At 44.6% G+C, this 23991-nt stretch overlaps 1 protein-coding gene across 1 annotated transcript in view; it reads left to right on the top strand.

Moving 5' to 3' along the window:
- Positions 1-236: 236 nt before the first annotated feature.
- LOC125106816 (cationic amino acid transporter 3-like) overlaps positions 237-23991 on the top strand; it is a 48571-nt gene continuing 24816 nt past the window's right edge. Inside the window, exon 1 of the mRNA XM_047741423.1 lies at positions 237-264. The gene's annotated coding sequence lies outside the window, so the exon portion shown is untranslated. The remainder of the gene's footprint in view (positions 265-23991) is intronic.

The following is a 23991-nucleotide window of genomic DNA, read 5'->3' as shown; positions in this document are numbered from 1 at the left end:
CCCATGGGATGTAGGCAGGGTCTAGAAAGAGTGTAATTGATAGAAGACCCAACCAGTTCTACCCCATTCCAGGGAATCCCTGAAATTGAGGTTGGTTCCAGTGTGGTCACAACACTGAAGATATCTGGGTTTTATGCTTGCATAGAATGGCCAGTGCTTTTCTATGGTATTTATGTATGAGGCCTGCCCTAGGAGGGGGAGATGGAAGATGTTTTCTTATCTGATGAATTTCTCATCTTCCCAACAGGAAGAAGGTGGTTGCAGGTAAGCCTGTTAGGGGCATGATTATCCATATACTTACTAGTCCTTTTCACGCTTTGAGGGAGTGGTGCAAAAGCCATGTGAGAACATCTAAGATTCTTTGGGGAGAGAGAGAATTTACACCCCACATGGGGAAAACATGGAATAAGATAGGAGGAATCAGTAACTAGATAGGGATTGAGGCATCATTACTCTGAAAAGGAAGGTCAGTAGAAACTGAGAGAGAGGTATTGATCAAGAGATACTTCCTGGAGGAGGAGGACTATGGAACAACATGGGAAATGAAAGAGGGACAGATGAATTGGAAAAGAAATGGGGCAGTAATTCTAGGCTACACATAAGTCACATTTCTGATCCTCAGAGACAGGCCCTTTGGAGTAGTAGTACCCATATAGCCCTTGAGGTCAGACAGACAAGTCCTTGTCCAACTTGTGCTACTTGCTATGCCTACAGCAGGAAGTATATCTTCTTTTTGTTTCCATTTTTTATTGTTATGTTCAGTTAGCCAACATATAATACATCATTAGTTTTACATGTAGTGTTCAATGATTCATTAGTTATAGGTAACACACAGTTCTCATCATATCATGTGCCCTCCTTAATACCCATTACCCAGCTACCCCATTCTCCCACCTATCTCCCCTCTGTAACCATCATTTTCTTTCCCATAGTTGAGAGTCTCTCATGGTTTGTCTCCCTCTCTGATTTCTTCCCATTCACTTTTCCCTCCCATCCCCTATGGTCCTTGGTGCTATTCCTTAATGTTCCACATATGAGTGAAGCCATATGATGATTGTCCTCCTCTGTTTGACTTATTTCACTTAGCATAATCCCCTCCAGTTCTGTCCACGTAGATGCAAATGGTAGGTATTCATCCTTTCTGAAGTCTGAGTAATATTCCATTGTATATATGAACCACATCTTCTTTATCCATTCACCCATTGAAACATACCTTGGCTCTATTCTTTTTTGCCAATTTAAATGCCTTTGATTTCTTTTTGTTGTCTGATTGCTGTGGCTAGGACTTCTAGTACTATGTTGAATAAGAGTGATGAGAGTGGGCCTCCATGTCATGTTCTTCACCTTAGGAGAGAAGCTCTCAGTTTTTCCACATTGAGAATGATATTCACTGTGGACTTTTCATAGATGGTTTTTTATCATATTGAGGAATATTCCCTATATCTCTACATTTTGAGTTTTAATCAAGAAAAGATGCTACATTTTGTCAAATGTTGTTTTCTGCATCAATTAACAGGATCATATGGTTTTTGTCTCTTCTTTTATTAATGTTCTCTATCATGTTGATGGATTTGTGGATGTTGAACCATGCTTGCAGCCCAGGAGTAAGTCCCACATGGTCCGGATGAATAATCCTGTTAATGTACTATTAGATACTATTGGCTAGGATCTTGTTGAGTATTTGGCATCCATGTTCATCAGGGATATTGGTCTGTAATTCTTCTTTTTGATGGGGTCTTTGCCTGGTTTAGGGATCAGGGTAATGCTGGCCTCATAGAAGGAGTCTGGAAGTTTTCCTTCTCTTTCTTTCTTTCCTTCTTTCCTCTTTCTTTTTTCCTTTTTTTTTTTTTTTTTTTTTTTTTTTTTTTTTTTTTTTTGAGACAGCTTCAGGAGAATAGGTGTTACTTCTTCTTTAAATATATGGTAGAATTCTCCCCAGAATCCATCAGACCCTGGACTCTTGTTTTTTGGGAGGTTTTTGATTACTGCTCCAATTCCTTGATGGTTATTGGTCTGTTATGATTGTCTGTCTCAGTCTTAGTTTATAAGTTTCCAGGAATACATCAAATTCTTCCAGATTGCCTAGTTTGTTGGCATGTAGCTGCTGTTAATAAGATCAAATAATTGTCTCTATTTCCTAGGTATTAGTCATAATCTCTCCTCTTTCATTCATGATTTTACTAATTTGGGTCCTTTCTCTTTTCTTTTCAATAAGTCTGGCCAGAGGTTTATCAACCTTACTAATTCTTTCAAAGAACCAGCTTCTAGCTTCATTGATCTGTTCTGTTCTTCTAGTTTCTATTTCATTGATTTCTGCTCTAATCTTTATTATTTCTCTTCTTCTGCTTGGTTTAGGCTTTATTTGCTGTTCTTTCTCTAGGTCCTTTAGGTGTAGATTAGCTTGTGCATTTAGGATTTCTCTAATTTTTGAGAGAGGCTTGGGTGTCTATGCACATCCCTCCTAGGACTGCCTGTGCAGTATCCCATAGGTTTTGAACCAATGTGTTTTCATTTTCTTTGGCTTCAGTGAATTGTTTAAGTTCTTTTTTAATTTCTGGGTTGACTCATTCATTCTTTTTTTTTTTTTTTTTTTTGACTCATTCATTCTGTAGTAGGATGTCCTTTAGCCTCTGAGTGTTTGAGTTCCTTCCAAATTTCCTCTTGTGATTGAGTTTCAGTTTCAAAGCACTCTGGTCTGAGAATATGCAGAAAATAATCTCAGTCTTTTGGTGTCCGTTGAGACCTGATTTGTGACCCAGAATGTGATCTATTCTGGAGAAAGTTCCATCTGAACATGAGAAGAATGAGTATTCTGTTTTTTTAGCATGGAATGTTCTTTATATATCTACAAAGTCCATTTGGTCCAGTGTGTCATTCAAATTTCGAGTTTCTTTGTTGATCTTTTGCTTAGATAATTGGTCCATTGTTGTGAGTGGAGTGTTAAAAGTTCCTACTATAATGTATTATTATCAATATGTTTCTTTATTTGGTTATTAATTGGTTTCTATAATTGGCTATTCCCATGTTGAAGGCATAGGTATTTATAATTGTTTGATCTTCTTGTTGGATACACCCTTTGAGTATGATATAGTGTCCTTCTGCCTCTCTTACTACAGTCTTGGTTTACAATCTAATTTTTCTAATAGGAGGATTGCTATCTCAGCTTTCTTTGGAGGCCCATTAATGTGGTAAATATTTCTCCATCTCCTCACTTTCAATCTGGTGCTGTATTTAGGTTCAAACTGAGTCTCTTGTAGACAGTATATGGATGGCTCCTGCTTTTTTATCCAGTACCTTTTGACTGGAGCATTCAGCCGATTTACATTCAGAGTAACTATTGAAAGATATGAATTTGGTGCCATTGCATTGCCTGTAAGGTCCCTGTTTCTGTAGCTTGTCTCTGTTACTTTCTTGGGTATATTACTCTTGGGGGGGGTCTCTTCACTTACATAATCCCCCTTAATATTTCTTGCAGGGTTGTCTTGGTGGTCGTATATTCTTTTAGTTTCTGCCTTTCCTGGATACTCTTTACCTCCCCATCTGTTCTGAATGACAGCCTTGCTGGATAAGGTATTCTTGGCTGCATGTTCTTCTCATTTACTACCCTGAATATGTCTTGCCAGCTTTTTCTGGCTTGCCATGTTTCTGTGGAACAGGTCTAATGTTATTCTGATGTTCTTCCCTCCATCTAAGGAATCTCCTCTCCCTAGCTGCTCTCAGGATAGTTTCTTTGGCTCTAAGATTTTCAAGGTTCAATATTACATACTGGGGTGTTTATCTATTTTTATCAATTTTGAAGGGGTCCTCTCTGCCTCTTGGATATGAATGCTTCTTTCCTCCACTGATTAGGGAAGTTCTCGCCTATGATTTTCTCAAATATGCCTTCTATTTCCCCCTCTCTCTCCACCCCCTTGGGGAGCCCAGTAATTCTGACATTGGAATGATTCATGCATCCTGAATCCCTCCAAGCCTTTTTTTCATGGGCTATTAGTTGTCTGTCTCTGTTTTCCTCAATTTCCTTGCTTTCCATCAGCTTATCTTCTAGATCTCGTATGCTCTCTTCTGCTTCTTTGACCTTATCTGTTATCTTATCTGTTAGAGTATCCAGTTTAGACTGCATTTCATTGATAGCATTTTTAAGCTATCATTTTTAAGAACTGATTAGATCTCATTTCTGCCCTTCAAGATTTTATATTGTCATTTATGCTTTCAAGCCTGGCTATTAACTTTATAATTTCTATTCTGAATTCTGTCTCTGACATCTTATATCCATATTGATTAGCTCTGTGGAAGAGAACATTGCCTCTGTTTTTTTTTTTCATTGTTTTGTTTTTTAGATCAACTTTGCAGTCATTCTGCCCAGAGAAAGATGTGTGGGCAAATGAACAGAGTCCAAAATATCAACCACAACCAAAGCAAGATGCACCCTAGAAAAATCTGGAGTGGTCAGAAGCCAACACAGAAAAACAACCAAAGCCAAATTGAAATACAAGAATAAAATAAAATAGGATGCAACTATGAAATATAAATTGGTATAATAAGCATCTAGTTGAAATGAGACAAAGGTAAAAAAAAAAAAAAGAGCAAGCGAGCAAAAGTATAAAAAAAGAAAAGAAAAGGAGCATTTTATCTGAATAATAAATGAATCATGAGACAACACCTGGAACTCAATATACTATCTCCCCTTGGTGTTGGAATTTTACAGTTTTGTGGGATCCATACACTTGTTGTCCACATGTTTTTCCAGTCTGTCTTCTGGGGGAGGTGTGTTTTGTGCTGTTTCTCAGGTTTCCCTTTTTGGGTGATATTGTTCCACCCCATCAGAGGGATGGGCTCAATGCAAACTGGTCCTCTGTGTGGCTTTTGTTCCCTGGAGGCTTTCCGTGCCTCCTCAGAGGGTCAGAGCAAAAAGGGCTGTGCCCAAACCTCTGGCCCAGAGCAGAAAGACCACAGTCCGCCCTCTTTAATAAACCCTCTGGGACAAACAGTCTCCATTTCTGTATGTGAAAAAAAACCACAACCTCCTGCCATGTGTGTGCACTGCAACTCCCTCAGTGGTAGTCCCATGGGCAAAAGAGTGCCATCAACCTTTGTGATTCTAAAAGCACAAGCAGCTGCAGGCTCATGGGAAAACGTGAACTTCCTGGGTCATGTCTGGGTGATGTCTTAATGTCCTTTCTGGATTGCTACGGCCATGTGAGTTTTGCCCTGTCCCAGGCACAGCTGTTTCATTCCAGGTCCCAGTCCTTTATAGGCTGTTCAAGAAAGGAGCAATTGCTAACCAGCCATGCTCATGGTTTATGGCAATCTTAACTGAGAAACCCCCCTGGGCTCACTGACCATAACCTGTTTCCTGGCTCCATTGCTCAGGAACTCTACCAGTTAATGCACCCTCATTCCCTCTGTGCCTCATCAGATTCTGACCACAGTGCTCCATCTGTAATTCTGTGTTTTCACTTCCAGAACCCCTTTCAGAGAGGGATGTCTCTCAATAGAGCAGATTTCTAAGGGTTCCGGTTTTGCACTTTGGTGTTATATTACTTCCTAGAAGCCAGCTTATGGAGGCTCCCTCTACCTTCTGTTTATCTTTCAATATTTCCCTACAGATTCATGACTCTACAGGTTGTACCTTACAAAAAGCAGTCACTTTTCTACTTGTAGTCGTCCAGATATATATTCTTACATCTCAGACTGATCTCATGGGTCTTCAAAATGGTTTGATAGATATCCAGCTATATTCAGGGGACCAGTTGAAATGGGGTCCCCTATTCCTTTCCCATCTTACCTATTCCCTTACCCAGAATCAGAAGATATATCTGCTAACATCTGCACTAGGGCCAGCACCTGAGATGACCTGAAGTAAGTCTTAGATCTGGCAGGGACTTCATGCTTTGGGTACAAGGAAGTGAGGTACAAAAGAACGAACACTGTCTGGAAGAGGAAAAGGAAGAGCGAGGCCAGAAGACACATGGAGGCAAGGTTTGGTGAAGCTGACTCCTGAACCCAGGGAGCCCAGATTTATATCCGGGAAGAGCTCATAATCTGTGAGCTGTGCTAATCCTCACTTCCTAGCCAAATGGTCTTTCTGGAGTCTCTCCCTCAGTGGGCAGCAGCATTCCTAGTTCCCTTCTGAGGCAGACAGCATAGGGCAAGTTGCTCAGGGCAGACCAGGGAACATGATGGTGCCAGAGCTGACATGAATGTAGTTAAATATGGGCAGATTTTCCCAAGAAGCTTTGTTCAAAAGATGGAGGAGGAGAGGCTGGGACATACAGGAAGTAAGCAGGTCCAATTTTCTTTATGGGTTCACTGGATAGGGATGAGAGAGAAGAGGAGCCTTCAGTCAGAATCATGGTCTCCATTAACTGCTTTTCTTTTGTACATTAATTCCTTTTCAACCACAATCTAAGTGACCGAAGATAGAAATTGGATTGCTCTTTCTCTGGTCCTCCATTCCATACCATAGGAGTTTATTTTGCCAACTCTCCCTGGAGCAGCTACTCCTGTGACCCATCTCTTTCAGGGAAATGTCTTTCAAGTCAAGTCCCTTCCAGAATGGCCTCTGCCACAGCAAAGCAGTAAATGTATTTGGCATTTCTCCCTCACACCTGAACTCCTGTTGTTTTCCTACAGAAAAGCTATCTGCCTCCTTCCCCATTCCTCTCTCTTCTTCCTCTTTTCCCTCCTCACCAGGCCTATTTCTTTGTGTAACCTCCTGCTGGAGTTGGAGATAATGTTCTATACATTTCATTTCTTCTACTCTTGCTTCTTGAATAATTTGATTCTCCCCCTGTAACTTTCCCCTCCCTCTCACCCCTCCTCTTCATTCCTCCCTACCCACTTCCTGGTCAATTCTTCCTTGCCCTCTTTCTGGGCCATTTCACTTCTCTTTTTCCTCAACCTTTGTTAACTATGATTCCAACCCTGAAGAGATGGAAGGATGAGATTGAAGGGCAGCATCTGTGAGGAAGTAGAGTTTGGACAGAGCAAGAGGCATGGTGGTCAGATATCAGGAAGAACCTGGTAGGCACTGACAAAGTGGTCTAAGTGCCTCCTGTCTCATCTTCCCTCATATTGGGCTGAGGTGCAAGGGACAGAGACTTAAATAAAATTGGTTAGATTAAGGGGTCAAGAAGCCATCTTTACCTGATGTCTTCCCTTAACAATATCCTAATTATAAGGAATCACTGGCAAGTGGGAGAAGATTCATCTGTGGATATGGGCATCCACAAGTGCATCCTCTATCCATTCATAAGGAAAGTGCAGCCATCCACTACTTCCACAAGTTCATAGTTAACCCCATGCAAAGGGATATGCTCCAGCTTTTAAGGAGTGATTTTAGTATCCCAGCCACTAGCATGTTGTAGAATAACATGTTAAAGGTGATAGTTGAATTCTGCAATTATAATTATACAATTATTGGGGAGTCCTGACTCTTGTTCATTTGGTCAAGTAATCATATGCCCATGGGGTCCTGTTATTATCCCCATAGTGTGTCAAGCAAGAAGATTGTCTATACATGAGTTATTGTGGCAAATTCAGGACTAGAATTTAGCATCCACAAATGAGTGTTATGAAAACATAATTTTTCTCTCTAAAATCACCCTAATTTCCAAAGAAAACAAAATCAGAACTAATTCATTTAAGAAAACAGCTCCAATTTTAGCAGAGTTTCCCTACATACTTATATAAGCTCAGGAAGTATAGTGGTTGACCTTATAACTTTATAACCTTATAACATAAAGTTACTTTATTGGAATGAACTTTTAATAGCCTCTTGAGGCCAGAAACCATCCAATACCATCAGGATTGCCTGTAATACCTGTAGATTTGGGTGAATTCCTCTTCTCCAGGTCCCCCAAATATCCTGAGGTATCTTGTATCTCGCTGGAAGTGACCTTCTTTACTCACCTGGTAAGGCTGCTGGAAACTCTGTAAACTAGGGATCTGGCCAACATTTCCAATGGGTTTTATTAGCCCCATTAAGTCAACCTTAGTTCCTCAAAGCTATGTGGTCCTATCTGAGTCTATGTATGTCTCTCTCAAACATGACATTCAAGTGGAAAGCCTTGGCCAAATAACCAATGTTTCCAGCTCTGTCCTGTGACAAGGAGAACAGATTCTTACTAAACTTCTGCAAACAACCACAACTGCCATGAATGAAAGAATGCTCACTGGCAGTTTCTGGATCTGGACAGTTCAGTAAGAGAGGAAAGTTAAATGTTCCTATTTGTTCACAAATCAATATTTCATCATGTTTCTGTAGGTCATAGGTATCATAACAGAAAGTTTCCTTAAATCTGGAAGAGCCAACATTAGAAAATCAGCAAAGTTGCAAAGAAGAGTCATAAAGCTATAATCATGTCCCTCCATTCATTCAGACCCCTGTTACTCATTCATGTTTCTGTTTGATTGCACCTTTTCCATTAGTTGTGGAAATTCTTACCCAGTTTAGTTTTCTTATTTTAAAGATATCTAAACCCTGTATTTGTCAAAAGTCCTTGCCGTGAATCTCCTTGGAGATGAATCATATTTTGCAAGAGCATCAGAGTCATATCTGTAAAAGATGAAGACTCCAGAATGGTCATGGCTCAAGATCTGATGAGAATTCACTCTAATGCAGTTGACAAGGAGAACTTGTTATTCCTGTGACCTACAGCATTTCAGTAATGAGAGTGTCAAGTGATGACCCTATACTAGGACATATTAAAACTGGGAATTTGGGGCGCCTGGGTGGCTCCATTGTTAAGCGTCTGCCTTCGACTCAGGTCATGATCCCAAGGTCTTGGGAGTGAGTCCCACATTGGTCTCCTTGCTCAGCGGGGAACCTGCTTCTCCCTCTCCCTCTGCCTCTCTCCCTGCTTCTGTTCCCTCTCTCACTGTCTCTCTGTCAAATAAATAAATAAAATCTTAAAAAAAAAAGACTTCAGGAATTTCTTTTGTTTTCTAGAACAGTTATAGCATGCATCCCTGCAGAACAAACTGAGAAAGTTTATCATCGTGTTTGATAATGCATCCCATGTAATTTATCATACCAAATACACAAGCCTAATTAGTGAAAAAGATTCTATTGAATCTTTTTCTATTTTTCTATTTCTATTGATTCTATTTTTCTATTGAATCAAATCTTGGGAATTTTGTTCAAAATCTTAGAAAGTTCTTAGAACACATCTAAATAGGAGGTGTGGAGGGGCAGAGGGTGAGGGGTGACCAGACTCCCCATTGAGAAGCAAACACAACCTGGGGCTGGAAGCCAGGAACCTGGAATCATGATCTGAGCCACAGGCAGATGTTTAACTGACGGAGCCACTCAGGCACCCCAACTTAGCTTCTTCACTATTGGAAACTTTTAGTTCTCTTAAGTAATCAATGACCTGATAAAGACAAAACATAGAAACTTTGATTTCTGGAAAGACAAAACAATAGCAACAACAACAAAACAAAAACAAACCAAAACCAAAACAAAACAAACAAACAACAACAACAAAAAATTCCTCGAAAAGCCTGTACTCAGGAGACAAGTTTTGATTGGACAGGAAGCCTGCCGCCTGGGGAGAAGGCAGACTCTTGTCCAAGGGCCAACTCCCAGGTTTCTGCCTGGTCCGGGGTGGGGGAGAGGGCGTTAAAGGACCTTAGGGCAGTTCATCAGTAAAGGGAGTCCAGTGGCCCCTAACATTTCCTGATTACATCCAGACTCCACAGTACCAGCTATAGACATTATCTCCTTTCAGCGAGGTTGTGTAAGAGGGTCTGGTTCCTTGCTACAGGGTAGTGGGTTGTGCAGGAGTCTCTGGATTCTCTTTCATTATGTGCAGGAGGACTCTGTTCTGTTCTAGGAAAGCATGCATGATCTATAGGGATACAAAGAAAGGTTAATCAGTCTTGTAGGCTCAGAGTGCTGGCTAAAGCTGAAAGACTAAGAGGCTGATTTTCTCTGACATGGCTCCCTGGGGGTGATTAGCACTCCTGTCCATCTGATGCTCAGGCTCAGGGCTCCATTGGGAATATTTGGGCCATGGACAGCTTCATTAACTGTTACTATGGAAAACTCAGCCTACAAATGGGTGAGAGGCATGATGGATCTGGAGGGGCAGGGATTGGTAAGGGGAGTCCTGTGAGCCAGCCAATTAGAGATCAAGTTTCCCCAGGTGTGCACAACAGAGGGTCTGAGGCTGAAGGAGACTGGGAGGCTGAAGCAGGCCTGGAAGTGTGTTGGGGAGATACTCATCATGGGGACTCTTAAATAGAAGGGGGTCACTTCCCATGGGTGGATACATTGCTCATGGAAGCTTTATCTGTCTTTTAATCCTCACAGAATTTTTTTTTTAATTTTTATTTTTTCAGCATAACAATATTCATTATTTTTGCACCACACCCAGTGCTCTATGCAATCCGTGCCCTCTACAATACCCACCACCTGGTGCCCCCAACCTCCCACCCCCCACCCCTTCAAAATTCTCAGATCGTTTTTCAGAGTCCATAGTCTCTCATGGTTCACCTCCCCTTCCAATTTCCCTCAACTCCCTTCTCCTCTCCATCTCCCCTTGTCCTCCATGCTATTTGTTATGCTCCACAAATAAGTGAAACCATATGATAATTGACTCTCTCTGCTTGACTTATTTCACTCAGCATAATCTCTTCCAGTCCCGTCCATGTTGCTACAAAACTTGGGTATTCATCCTTTCTTTTTTCTTTTTTTTTTTTTTTACAGCTTTATAAACATATATTTTTATCCCCAGGGGTACAGGTCTGCGAATCGCCAGGTTTACACACTTCACAACACTCACCATAGCACATACCCTCCCCAGTATCCATAACCCCACCCCCTCTCCCAACCCCCTCCCCCCATCAACCCTCAGTTTGTTTTGTGAGATTAAGAGTCACTTATGGTTTGTCTCCCTCCCAATCCCATCTTGTTTCATTTACTCTTCTCCTACCCCCTCAACCCCCCATGTTGCATCTCCTCTCCCTCATATCAGGGAGATCATATGATAGTTGTCTTTCTCCGATTGACTTATTTCGCTAAGCATGATACCCTCTAGTTCCATCCACGTCGTCGCAAATGGCAAGATTTCATTTCTTTTGATGGCTGCATAGTATTCCATTGTGTATATATACCACATCTTCTTTATCCATTCGTCTGTAGATGGACATCTAGGTTCTTTCCATAGTTTGGCTATTGTAGACATTGCTGCTATAAACATTCGGGTGCACGTGCCCCTTCGGATCACTACGTTTGTATCTTTAGGGTAAATACCCAGCAGTGCAATTGCAGGGTCATAGGGTAGTTCTATTTTCAACATTTTGAGGAACCTCCATGCTGTTTTCCAGAGTGGTTGCACCAGCTTGCATTCCCACCAACAGTGTAGGAGGGTTCCCCTTTCTCCGCATCCTCGCCAGCATCTGTCATTTCCTGACTTGTTCATTTTAGCCATTCGGACTGGTGTGAGATGATATCTCATGGTGGTTTTGATTTGTATTTCCCTGATGCCGAGTGATATGGAGCACTTTTTCATGTGTCTGTTGGCCATCTGGATGTCTTCTTTGCAGAAATGTCTGTTCATGTCCTCTGCCCATTTCTTGATTGGATTATTTGTTCTTTGGGTGTTGAGTTTGCTAAGTTCTTTATAGATTTTGGACACTAGCCCTTTATCTGATATGTCATTTGCAAATATCTTCTCCCATTCTGTCAGTTGTCTTTTGGTTTTGTTCACTGTTTCCTTTGCTGTGCAAAAGCTTTTGATCTTGATAAAATCCCAAAAGTTCATTTTTGCCCTTGCTTCCCTTGCCTTTGGTGATGTTCCTAGGAAGATGTTGCTGCGGCTGAGGTCGAAGAGGTTGCTGCCTGTGTTCTCCTCGAGGATTTTGATGGATTCCTTTCTCACATTGAGATCCTTCATCCATTTTGAGTCTATTTTCATGTGTGGTGTAAGGAAATGATCCAATTTCATTTTTCTGCATGTGGCTGTCCAATTTTCCCAACACCATTTATTGAAGAGGCTGTCTTTGTTCCATTGGACATTCTTTCCTGCTTTGTCGAAGATGAGTTGACCATAGAGTTGAGGGTCTATTTCTGGGCTCTCTATTCTGTTCCATTGATCTATGTGTCTGTTTTTGTGCCAGTACCATGCTGTCTTGATGATGACAGCTTTGTAATAGAGCTTGAAGTCCGGAATTGTGATGCCACCAACTTTGGCTTTCTTTTTCAATATTCCTTTGGCTATTCGAGGTCTTTTCTGGTTCCATATAAATTTTAGGATGATTTGTTCCATTTCTTTGAAAAAAATGGATGGTACTTTGATAGGAATTGCATTAAATGTGTAGATTGCTTTAGGTAGCATAGACATTTTCACAATATTTATTCTTCTAATCCAGGAGCATGGAACATTTTTCCATTTCTTTGTGTCTTCCTCAATTTCTTTCATGAGTACTTTATAGTTTTCTGAGTGTAGATTCTTAGTCTCTTTGGTTAGGTTTATTCCTAGGTATCTTATAGTTTTGGGTGCAATTGTAAATGGGATGGACTCCTTAATTTCTCTTTCTTCTGTCTTGTTGTTGGTGTAGAGAAATGCAACTGATTTCTGTGCATTGATTTTATATCCTGACACTTGACTGAATTCCTGTACAAGTTCTAGCAGTTTTGGAGTGGAGTCTTTTGGGTTTTCCACATATAGTATCATATCATCTGCAAAGAGTGATAGTTTGACTTCTTCTTTGCCGATTTGGATGCCTTTAATTTCCTTTTGTTGTCTGATTGCTGAGGCTAGGACTTCTAGTACTATGTTGAAGAGCAGTGGTGATAACGGACATCCCTGCCGTGTTCCTGACCTTAGCGGAAAAGCTTTCAGTTTTTCTCCATTGAGAATGATATTTGCGGTGGGTTTTTCATAGATGGCTTTGATAATATTGAGGTATGTGCTGTCTATCCCTACACTTTGAAGAGTTTTGATCAGGAAGGGATGCTGTACTTTGTCAAATGCTTTACCAGCATCTATGGAGAGTATCCTATGGTTCTTGTTCTTTCTTTTATTAATGTGTTGTATCACATTGATTGATTTGCGGATGTTGAACCAACCTTGCAGCCCTGGAATAAATCCCACTTGGTCGTGGTGAATAATCCTTTTAACGTACTGTTGAATCCTATTGGCTAGTATTTTGGCGAGAATTTTTGCATCTGTGTTCATCAAGGATATTGGTCTGTAGTTCTCTTTTTTGTTGGGATCCTTGTCTGGTTTTGGGATCAAGGTGATGCTAGCCTCATAAAATGAGTTTGGAAGTTTTCCTTCTATTTCTATTTTTTGGAACAGTTTCAGGAGAATAGGAATTAGTTCTTCTTTAAATGTTTGGTAGAATTCCCCCGGAAAGCCGTCTGGCCCTGGGCTTTTGTTTGTTTGGAGATTTTTGATGACTGTTTCAATCTCCTTACTGGTTATGGTCTGTTCAGGCTTTCTATTTCTTCCTGGTTCAGTTGTGGTAGTTTATATGTCTCTAGGAATGCATCCATTTCTTCCAGATTGTCAAATTTGTTGGCGTAGAGTTGCTCATATATGTTCTTATAATTGTCTGTATTTCTTTGGTGTTCGTTGTGATCTCTCCTCTTTCATTCATGATTTTATTTATTTGGGTCCTTTCTCTTTTCTTTTTGAGAAGTCTGGCCAGGGGTTTATCAATCTTATTAATTCTTTCAAAGAACCAGCTCCTAGTTTCGTTGATTTGTTCTATTGTTTTTTTGGTTTCTATTTCATTGATTTCTGCTCTAATCTTTATGATTTCTCTTCTCCTGCTGGGTTTAGGGTTTCTTTCTTGTTCTTTCTCCAGCTCCTTTAGGTGGAGGGTTAGGTTGTGTACCTGAGACCTTTCTTGTTTCTTGAGAAAGGCTTGTACTGCTATATATTTTCCTCTCAGGACTGCCTTTGTTGTGTCCCACAGATTCTGAACCGTTGTGTTTTCATTATCATTTGTTTCCATGAATTTTTTCAATTCTTCTTTAATTTCCTGGTTGACCCATTCATTCTTTAGAAGGATGCTGTTCAGTCTCCATGTATTTGGGTTCTTTCCAAATTTCCTCTTGTTATTGAGTTCTAGCATTAGAGCATTGTGGTCTGAAAATATGCAAGGAATGATCCCAATCTTTTGATACCGGTTGAGACTTGATTTAGGACCAAGAATGTGATCTATTCTGGAGAATGTTCCATGTGCACTAGAGAAGAATGTGTATTCTGTTGCTTTGGGATGAAATGTTCTGAATATATCTGTGATGTCCATCTGGTCCAGTGTGTCATTTAAGGCCTTGATTTCCTTGTTGATGTTTTGCTTGGATGATCTGTCCATTTCAGTGAGGGGAGTGTTAAAATCCCCTACTATTATTGTATTCTTGTCGATGTGTTTCTTTGATTTTGTTATTAATTGGTTTATATAGGTGGCTGCTCCCACGTTAGGGGCATAGATATTTAAAATTGTTAGATCTTCTTGTTGGACAGTTCCTTTGAGTATGATATAGTGTCCTTCCTCATCTCTTATTATAGTCTTTGGCTTAAAATCTAATTGATCTGATATAAGGATTGCCACTCCTGCTTTCTTCTGATGTCCATTAGCATGGTAAATTCTTTTCCACCCCCTCACTTTAAACCTGGAGGTGTCTTCGGGTTTAAGATGAGTTTCTTGTAGGCAACATATAGATGGGTTTTGTTTTTTGATCCATTCTGATACCCTGTGTCTTTTGATTGGGGCATTTAGCCCATTCACATTCAGGGTAAGTATTGAGAGATATGAATTTAGTGCCATCGTATTGCCTGTAAGGTGACTGTTATTGTATATTGTCTCTGTTTCTTTCTGATCTACTACTTTTCGGGTCTCTCTTTGCTTAGAGGACCCCTTTCAATATTTCCTGTAGAGCTGGTTTGGTATTTGCAAATTCTTTCAGTTTTTGTTTGTCCTGGAAGCTTTTAATCTCTCCTTCTATTTTCAATGATAGCCTAGCTGGATATAGTATTCTTGGCTGCATGTTTTTCTCATTTAGTACTCTGAATATATCATGCCAGCTCTCTGGCCTGCCAGGTCTCTGTGGATAAGTCTGCTGCCAATCTAATATTTTTACCATTGTACGTTACAGACTTCTTTTCCCGGGCTGCTTTCAGGATCTTTTCTTTGTCACTAAGACTTGTAAATTTTACTATTAGGTGATGGGGTGTGGACCTATTCTTATAGATTTTGAGGGGGGTTCTCTGAACCTCCTGGATTCTGATGCTTGTTCCCTTTGCCATATTGGGGAAATTCTCTCCAATAATTCTCTCCAATATATCTTCTGCTCCCCTCTCTGTTTCCTCTTCTTCTGGAATCCCAATTATTCTAATGTTGTTTCGTCTTATGGTGTCACTTATCTCTCGAATTCTCCCCTCGTGGTCCAGTAGCTGTTTGTCCCTCTTTTGCTCAGCTTCTTTATTCTCTGTCATTTGGTCTTCTATATCGCTAATTCTTTCTTCTGCCTCATTTATCCTAGCAGTGAGAGCCTCCATTTTTGATTGCACCTCATTAATAGCTTTTTTGATTTCAACTTGGTTCGATTTTAGTTCTTTTATTTCTCCAGAAAGGGCTTTTATATCTCCCGAGAGGGTTGCTTTAATATCTTCCATGCCTTTTTCAAGCCCGGCTAGAACCTTGAGAATCGTCATTCTGAACTCTATATCTGACATATTACCAATGTCTGTATTGATTAGGTCCCTAGCCTTTGGTACTGCCTCTTGTTCTTTTTTTTGTTGTGGATTTTTCCGCCTTGTCATTTTGTCCAGATAAGAGTTTATGAAGGAGCAAGTAAAATACTAAAAGGGTGGCAACAACCCCAGGAAAATATGCTTTAGCCAAATCAGAAGAGATCCCGAATTGTGAGGGGGGAGAAAGGGGATAAAAAGGGGTTCAGAAAGAAAGAAAAAAGAAAGAAAAAAGAAAAAAAATAAACTATTAAAAAAAAGAAAGCCGATAAAGAAAAAATATAAAAAGAGGAAAAAATATATATATATTAGATAAACTATATAAAAAACGTTAAAAAAAGAAAACGGTAAAAGTTAAAAAAATTTAGCAGAAGAAGAGAAAAAGAAAAAAAAATTGACAAAGAAAAAAAAAATTAAATTAACTGCAAGGCTAAAAAATCATGGGGAGAAAGCCATGAGTTCCGTGCTTTGCTTTCTTCTCCTCTGGAATTCCGCCGTTCTCCTTGGTAGGTGAACTTGGTCCTGGCTGGGTTTCCCGTAGATCTTCTGGGGGAGGGGCCCGTTGTAGTGATTCTCAAGCGTCTTTGCCCCAGGCGGAGTTGCACCGCCCTTACCCGGGGCCGCGCTGAGTCATCCGCTCGGGTTCGCTTTCGGGAGCTTTTGTTCCCTGAGCGCTTTCCGTAGAGTCCGGAGGATGGGAATAAAGATGGCGGCCTCCCGGTCTCCGGCCCGGAGGAGCCGAGAGCCCGGGGCCCCACTCCTCAGTGCGCCCTCAGAGAACAGCGCCCAATGACTCCCGTCACCCTGGCCTCCGGCCGCGCTCCGAGCTGACCGAGCCTGCGACCGGTTCGAGGCAACCCGGAGCTGAGAGTCACTCCTCGGCTCTGTCTCTGCAGCCGGCTTCCCTGTTCTAATACCGGTAAGCTCTGCGACACTGAGACACCCCCGATCCTTCTGCGATCCTGCGGGACCTGAGGCCGCGCTTACCCCGCCTGGGCTTCACCCCAGTTAAGCCTCTGGAGCGATGTCCCTCAGCGGAACAGACTTTTAAAAGTCCTGATTTTGCTCCGTTGCTCTGCCGCTCGCCGGGAGCCGGCCCCTCGCGGTCTATCTTCCCGTCGCTTTGGATTCACTTCTCCGCCAGTCCTACCTTGCAGAAAGTGGTTGATTTTCTGTTTCTGGAATTGCTGTTCTTCTTCTCTTCAATCTCCCGTTGGATTTGTAGGTGTTTGCAATCTTTAGATAAGCTATTTAGCTGATCTCCCGCTACCCGAAGTAGTCTCAGCTGCTACTTCTCCGCCATCTTGACTCCTCCTCCTAATCCTCACAGAATTATTAAGTCCATTTTTTAACATCATTACTAGTGATGAAACTGAGGCTCAGAGAGGTTATGTCAAGGGCCCAAAGTAACACAGTATATGAAGAGAAAAGGGCAGAATTTGAACTCAGGCCCTTGACTTCTGAGCTCTGGTTATTTCCACCACAACACTGGGCAGAAGTTCTTACTCTTTTTTTTTTTTATTATTGATTTCATTTATTTAGGGACACCTGCATGGCTCAGTGGGTTAACCATTGCCTTCAGTTCAGGTCATGATCTCAGGGCCCTGGGATGGGGCCCACATTGGCTCCTTGCTCAGGGGTGAGTCTGCTTCCCCTCATCCCTCTGCCTGCAGGTCCACCTGCTTGTGCTCTCTCTTGCACTCTCTGTATCAATTAAATAAATTCTTTTAAAAAGAATTTTATTTGAGAGAGAGAAGAAGCAAGAGAGAGAAAGAGACCGTGAGAGAGAGCACAAGCAGAGGAAGGGAAGGGGGAGAGATCAAGAGGGAGATGCAGACTCCCCACTGAGCAGGGAAACTGATGGGGGCCTGGATTCTGAGATCATGACCTGAGCCAAAGGCATATGCTTAACCAACTGAGGTATGAATCTGCCCTGAGAAGTTCTTTCTCCTTCATGTGTCTGCCTCAGCTGCAGGCCTGGGGTTGGGCATGGGGTGGGGGATGGCAAGTAGGTGCTCTAAAGTGTTTGTTGTGTGAAAGACGGAGTTATCTCTGCAGGTGGCACTCCCACAGTGTGGGTCACAGCCCTAGAGACCCCGGTGGCAGGAGAGGAGACAGAGCAGAGGAGCTCCGGTGTGGGCCACAAAACTGGAAATAGCTTTCCTGTGGATTTCCCTGCTTTCCCCCAGGAATTCTAGATCTCTAGGATCTGTGGGTACTTAGAAGAAAGGACTAGAGCAGTGTGTATGTGTGCACAAGTGTGTTTGGTGAGTGTGTGAGAGTGTGTAAGTCTGGGTGTGCATGTCTGTTAATGAGTTTGTATGTGTCTTTGTGTTGCATACACATAAGAATGTTTGGATGCATGGGTGTGTATGTGTATTTTGAGGGCACGTGTCTGTGTTTGTATGAGTGTGAGTGTGTGTGTATGAGTGTGAGTGTGCATGTGTGTGCTGTCCCAGGTGTGAGCATGTGTACGTGTGTGTGTGTGTGTGTGTGTTTACGTGCGCTGTCCCAGGGGAGGCTGAAGACCCATAGTGGCAGATGTCTTTGAATTGTGCACATTTCCAGCAGGTTCCAGGCTGTGCTATGGGGTGGGGGGAGGGAGGAGGCCAGGAGAGGAAGGCTGTTAGTGCTGGGGTGTGGGGGATAAGGACCCTGAGCAGTGGGTGTCTCTGCCCTGCCAGCTCACAGTGGGATGGCGTCAGGGTCCCGGGCCAGAGGCTGGGTGGAGACTGGGTCCTGAGGCCTGCTCTCAGGGCTGCACTACAAGAGCTCAGAGGTCCTGCTCTGACCAGGGAGGGTGATGTAAAGGTGGGGCCAGGGTGGGAGAGAGGCCAGATTGTGGAGTGTTTGGCCTGCATTCCCAGCTCCACCCCCAGGATTCAGGAATGATATAAACAGGCTGCAGTTCCTAACTCTAGGCTCCACCCATTCTGCCCGAGGGCCTGCAAGTCCCCAGAAGTCCCTGTGTGCCCCCTTCTGAGCCTGGCATGACCAGAGTCACGCTGAAAACCTCTGTCTCTAGTCGGGACTACCCAGACAGGTCCAGAACAAGTCCTTGTCTCCTGGAGGTGTCTGGTGAGGCCATGTGTGCATTCTTACTGAAGGTCACAGCAGCTGAGGCTCTCGGACCCCTTGTGCTGGAAAGTTCTGACTGCTTCTAACTCATTCCTTTTGTTGCAGTTAGTGCCCAAGCCCAGGCTGTTTGTGAAGTTAGAGTCTCGCACCCCCTCCCCCAAGGAAGTAGTTTCTTCTGAATAGGTAAGTGGGTCAGAGTATAAGTGATGTGGGAAAGAAAGACTGAAGAAAAATCATTAAACTTCCTTACTACCTATAGCCCATTGACAAGTCCTTGAAAAAGGCAGAGTAACATTGCTTCCTCTAGAGACTCAACTGACTGCATGTTAATACATTGCTAAGGGCAAAAAGCAACCCTAGCCTGAGCTCCCCTCCACCCCAACCACCCCCCCCAAGTCCCGTAAGTCTACTTTACTGTATAAAAATTCCCTTGGAAACTTCCTTTATCTCTACCCCCTAAGACACATGTTAGCAGTCCTCCCCCAAGCACATGGCCTATCGATATATATCTGAAGAGTCTCATGACTAAGATTTTTTTAGATGGTAATAAATGACCTTTCCCCAACAACAGCTAGCCTCCTCAAGGTCCTGGAAACCTTCCTTCCAGAATTCCTTAGGCTATTCCTAATCCCCTCCCAACTTGAAAATATATAATGGGCCACTCCTCATGATTCCATTGGAGATCTTTCTGTACACGGGGATTGGCGCCGTGCTCTAATAAAATCACCATTTTGCACCAAATATATCTCAATAATTCTTCTTGGCCATCAGCTTCAAACCCTAATGTCTTTCCTACATCACAGGGACACTGAGAGGATGTGGGGTAAAGCCTGGTGGGTCACAGATGGTCAGACCTTTCCCGGGCAGGAGGGCGGGGATCAGCAGGGCAGATTCAGAGAAGAGAGCTCACAGACCACCTGTTTTCGCTGTTTCCCCTGTCGCCCCAGACAGTGCCTGGGAACTGGAAACAGGCGCTGTGGTAGGAGGGAGCAGAATGAGAAAGGGGAAAGGACTTCCCTGTCTGCAGCTGGGAGGAGCCTCTGGAAACACAGGGCAAAGAGCAGATGATGAATGACCAGAAGTTCCTCCAGCAGCTCAGGAAGTCGGAGGAGAGGGTCGGGGCAGTGGGGCTCTGAGGAGCAGAGAAGGTGTGTGCCAAGGGTGGGGGTGTGCAGAGCACAGTGTGTGTGGCCTATGTGTTTGTGCGAGGCATCACCTCTGGGAGCTGGGATGTCACCTGCTGTCCAATCATAAAGGGAAAGCCAGGTGGCCCTTCTGTGCCAGCATCCCCAGGGCCGGGGACCAGAAAAGTGAAGGGGGCTGGAACAGGGGATGGCATTTCAGGGCCCGAACGGAATAAGGAATGCCAGCGGGAAGCACGGTGGGAGGGGATTCCTACATTCAGAAATTCCTGGGATCTTGTGGCCCCGAGCCCTTCACAGGTCACTGCTGAGAAGCTTCCCTCAAGTCCCTTGCCCCCCTGGTGGAAATTGCATTTATCAGGAAAAGAGATCTTTGGCCTCTCAAGTCCATCTTTCCCTCATCTCCTTGATTTCTGGAGGCACTCAGCATCTCCTGAAGGCTGGGAACGTCTTCCTGACATTTCACCCTCTTTTTTTTTTTTTTAAGATTTTATTTATTTATTTGACAGATAGCTCACAAGCAGGCAGAGAGGCAGGCAGAGAGGAAGGGAAGCCGGCTCCCTGCTGAGCAGAGAGCCCGACTCGGGGGCTCAATCCCAGGACTCTGGGATCATGACATGAGCCGAAGGCAGAGGCTTTAACCCACTGAGCCACCCAGGCTTCCCCATTTCACCCTCTTTGCCATTGCCTGAAGTGTTAAGTTGTGATTTGGGGGATGTGCAGTGGAGATGAAGGGTTGAGATGAAGATATTGAGCCGAGAGCAATTTCTTTTCCCCTGGGCTCCCTCTACAACCTCAGCTTCCAGTGTCATTGAGATTTTTTGAAGGAAAGACAGCAGGGCTACTAACATTCCTGGAGAGAATGGGTCTGGAGCAGACCAGGCATTATGAGTCTAGGCTTCTGTGAATTTGCACCTGAGCTCAGTCCATCACCCTCAAAGGAGATGGATTGGCAGGAGCCAGGGGGTAGGAGACAGGGATGCTGGAGGGAGATGGCCTCTTTGACAGATGCTGGCAGGACTCCTTATTATTAATACTATTAATATTATTAATACTCCTTATTTCCAGCTCTGGAGTCCCCTCTCCCCACCAGGCTGCCCTTGGCCCTCCCCTTCTAGTGCTCAGTGCTCATTAGTGACTGCTGGTCTTTGGGGAGACCCCCAGGGGACAAAGCTGTATTGGATGGGCGAGGAGGGGGGAGAGGATGAGGGAGGGACAACAGGTAATGAGGGAGGAGGGGGTGGGATGACTGAGATTTGAACAGGGGTCCAATGATCTCTGAGGTCTGGGAAGGCTTGGCAGGGGACACTGTCCTGGGGCAGATACTGAAGGACTGAGGGTGAGTCAGTGGGGGTGGGGGTGGGAAGGAATATTGAAAGGGACTGAGTTCCACTGATTTAGGGGCTTATTTTGGGACACCTGGTGAAATAGGAGCCAGTGACTTTATGGAGAACTTCCTGTGTGCAAGGAAGGGTGCCATAAGAGGATATGGGAGGGACGCACATACTTCCTGTTCCCCTTCCTGTACTTGCAACCTGTCACAGCTCCTCCCTGGCCTGGGTGTCCCACGTATGCCTGTCTGAGGGGTGCAAGGACTGTCCGGGCACTTCTCCTGTGGGATGCAGAGGCAGAGCTCCCAGACTCTCTGTGGTGCACACAGCCCCCATCACCCCTCAGCAAGCACCTCCAGTGAGCCTAACTCCTGTCCTCACCCTCTCAGAGTGCCCAAGAAACAGAGATAGCTGACTGAGGGGACCTGGAGTGCCCTCCCAGAATTTCCCGTGACTCCCATTGGATGCACTGGGGCAGGTCAGGGCCAAGCCTCAGGGCGTAACCAGGCAGTATAGCAGGCAGGGAGGAGACCTGCATCCAGAGTCCTGGAGAATGTTCTGTGAGGAGCAGAGTGCTGCAGCCATCTGTCAGCCATTTACATTTTACACAGAGGACTGCCAGGCATGTCCCCTCCATGCCCTTATGTGCCAGCTCACCCCTAGATCCATGGGGTGGTTAGGGATTGAGGCAGGGAAAGGGAAATCTGGACACGGTGATAGGGAAAGAAAGGCCTAGTAAATTCTTGCCAAGACCAAAGATGAGAAAAACAAGATAGAGTCGGTCCATGGACCTGGAGAGTCTAATAGACCCAGACACAGCTAACAGAGACAGACAGTGGTCAGTCGAACAGAGAGGGAGACAGAGACAGAGCCAGGGAAGGGAAAGAGAGGATCATCAAGATAGCAGAGCTAAGGATCCAAGACAAACACAGAGAGACTCCTGGATGCCAGAGATAGTAGAGACAGACTCAGAGACATGAGATGGACCCAGGCTCAGGGGTGGGAAAGCCATGGACCCAGAGCCCAGAGACAGATCCATGGACACAGGGCCAAGATGAGGACAGAGCCAGAGAAATGTGCACAGAGAGGCTCCTGTGTGTGTGTGTACGTGTGTGTGAGGAACTCAGCAGTTCAGAGCTCTAGTCACAAATCCAGAGTCCTCTGGTGCTGAAGGGACCCCCACACTCCTGTATCTGCAGCCCTGCTCTGAGCAGTAGGAGAGAGAGTGGACAGAAACCAGATGCAGGTTAGAGACAGACTGGGCTGGGAAAGAAATGGCAGAGTCCAGACTGAGATCAGAGGAAGAAAACTGAGAGTGAGGAAGGGAGCAGAGAAAGGGACAGAGGACACAGAAGGACAGAGGTGGAGAAGGGCACTGCTGGGGGTAGGGGTGCAGGAGAGAAAGGGGGAGGGAGGGCACCACTCACTGTACTAGGGAGAGGGGGTAGGGGGAGACAGGGCTGTGGAGAAGCAGCTCAGGGGCAGGGGGGAGGCAGGGCTGTGGAGAAGCATATCAGGGGCGGGGGGAGGCCAGTAGGGCTCCTGTCTCCCCAGGGAGCTGGGCTGGGCTGACACAACCCTGGGGTGAGGTGGGGAGGTGGTCATGCATGGTTCTCAGGGTGACCTTGTCCCTCTCTCCTGGGTTCAGTACAGTAAGCCTGTCCCGCTGCCTGCCACCTTCTTCCCAGTGGAGCTGACAGTGGCCCCTGCAGGAGGCCAGCTCATGCTGGATTCCTCTGTGGGGATCCCCTCCCAGACTGCAGGACTGCCCTGAGACTCTTCACCAGGGGCACACGGGTGTCCTTTAGGGTGGGCCCTGTGTTCTCCCAGGCTGGAGAAGGTGGTGAGGACCCCGTGGGGAAGCACTATTTCCAGAGAAAACCAGGTGGATGTGGGAAGACAGACTGGAGGTCATACCTACACCCGCATGGTTCTGAAGGTCATTGTGAAGGTGACACTTGCAGCCTGTGACAGAGGGGGACCTTCCTGGGGCCTGCGGCAGCACCGGTGTCATTTTTCTGTGTGTTTGTTACAACCAGGTAGCAGAGTTCCCAAGAACATCCCCAGTCTGGTGCTGGTGGGGGAGGGCTGGCATTTGCCTGAAATACTGGGTCCAGGGGTCCTGCCCTTGGGGAGCGCACAGTCCCCTCCCTGCCCACTCATATGCAGAGTAAGCTGGTGACACTTACCCAGCACACACCTACAGGTACATAGGACAAGGGCAATTTCAGAATCGGAGCCAGTGAGTGCATCAGGGAAGGCTGCCTGGAAGAGGGGAGTCAGGAGGAGGTCTAGAAGGAGAAACCCAGCAGGGCAGGGATGGAGGAGAAGAGGAGAAGCTCTGTGTTGTTTCTGAAGCAGGATGAGCCAACCCTACGCCAAGCAGGAGACAGCTGAGCAGGGGGGGAATCAGCAGCTGGACTGGGGCACCAGCATGAAGGGGAGAGGAGGGAGGCAGATGCTCACAGCAGGGCTGGGGGATCTGAAATTGCTGCAATTGGAACTGAGCCACTGGAGGGAGCCTGAGATGTGTCAGGCAGTGATGTGTGTGTACACAGTCCTCTGGGGAAGTGAGTGCCCAAGTGAACAGGTCTCCTGTGTGTGTGTGTGTATATATGTGTTGAGGCCAGTGAGCTGCACACCCAGGGGGTTTTGGGCCCCAAGCTGTTGTTTGTCCATCTGTGGGTGATGGCATGTAGGTCTGTCTGAGTGCCTGTGTGCAGTTGTGTGTCT

The sequence above is a fragment of the Lutra lutra genome, chromosome 8, assembly GCF_902655055.1.
Source record: "Lutra lutra chromosome 8, mLutLut1.2, whole genome shotgun sequence".
NCBI classification, from domain to species: Eukaryota; Metazoa; Chordata; class Mammalia; order Carnivora; family Mustelidae; genus Lutra; species Lutra lutra.
This window is presented reverse-complemented; position numbering and strand designations above follow the sequence as displayed.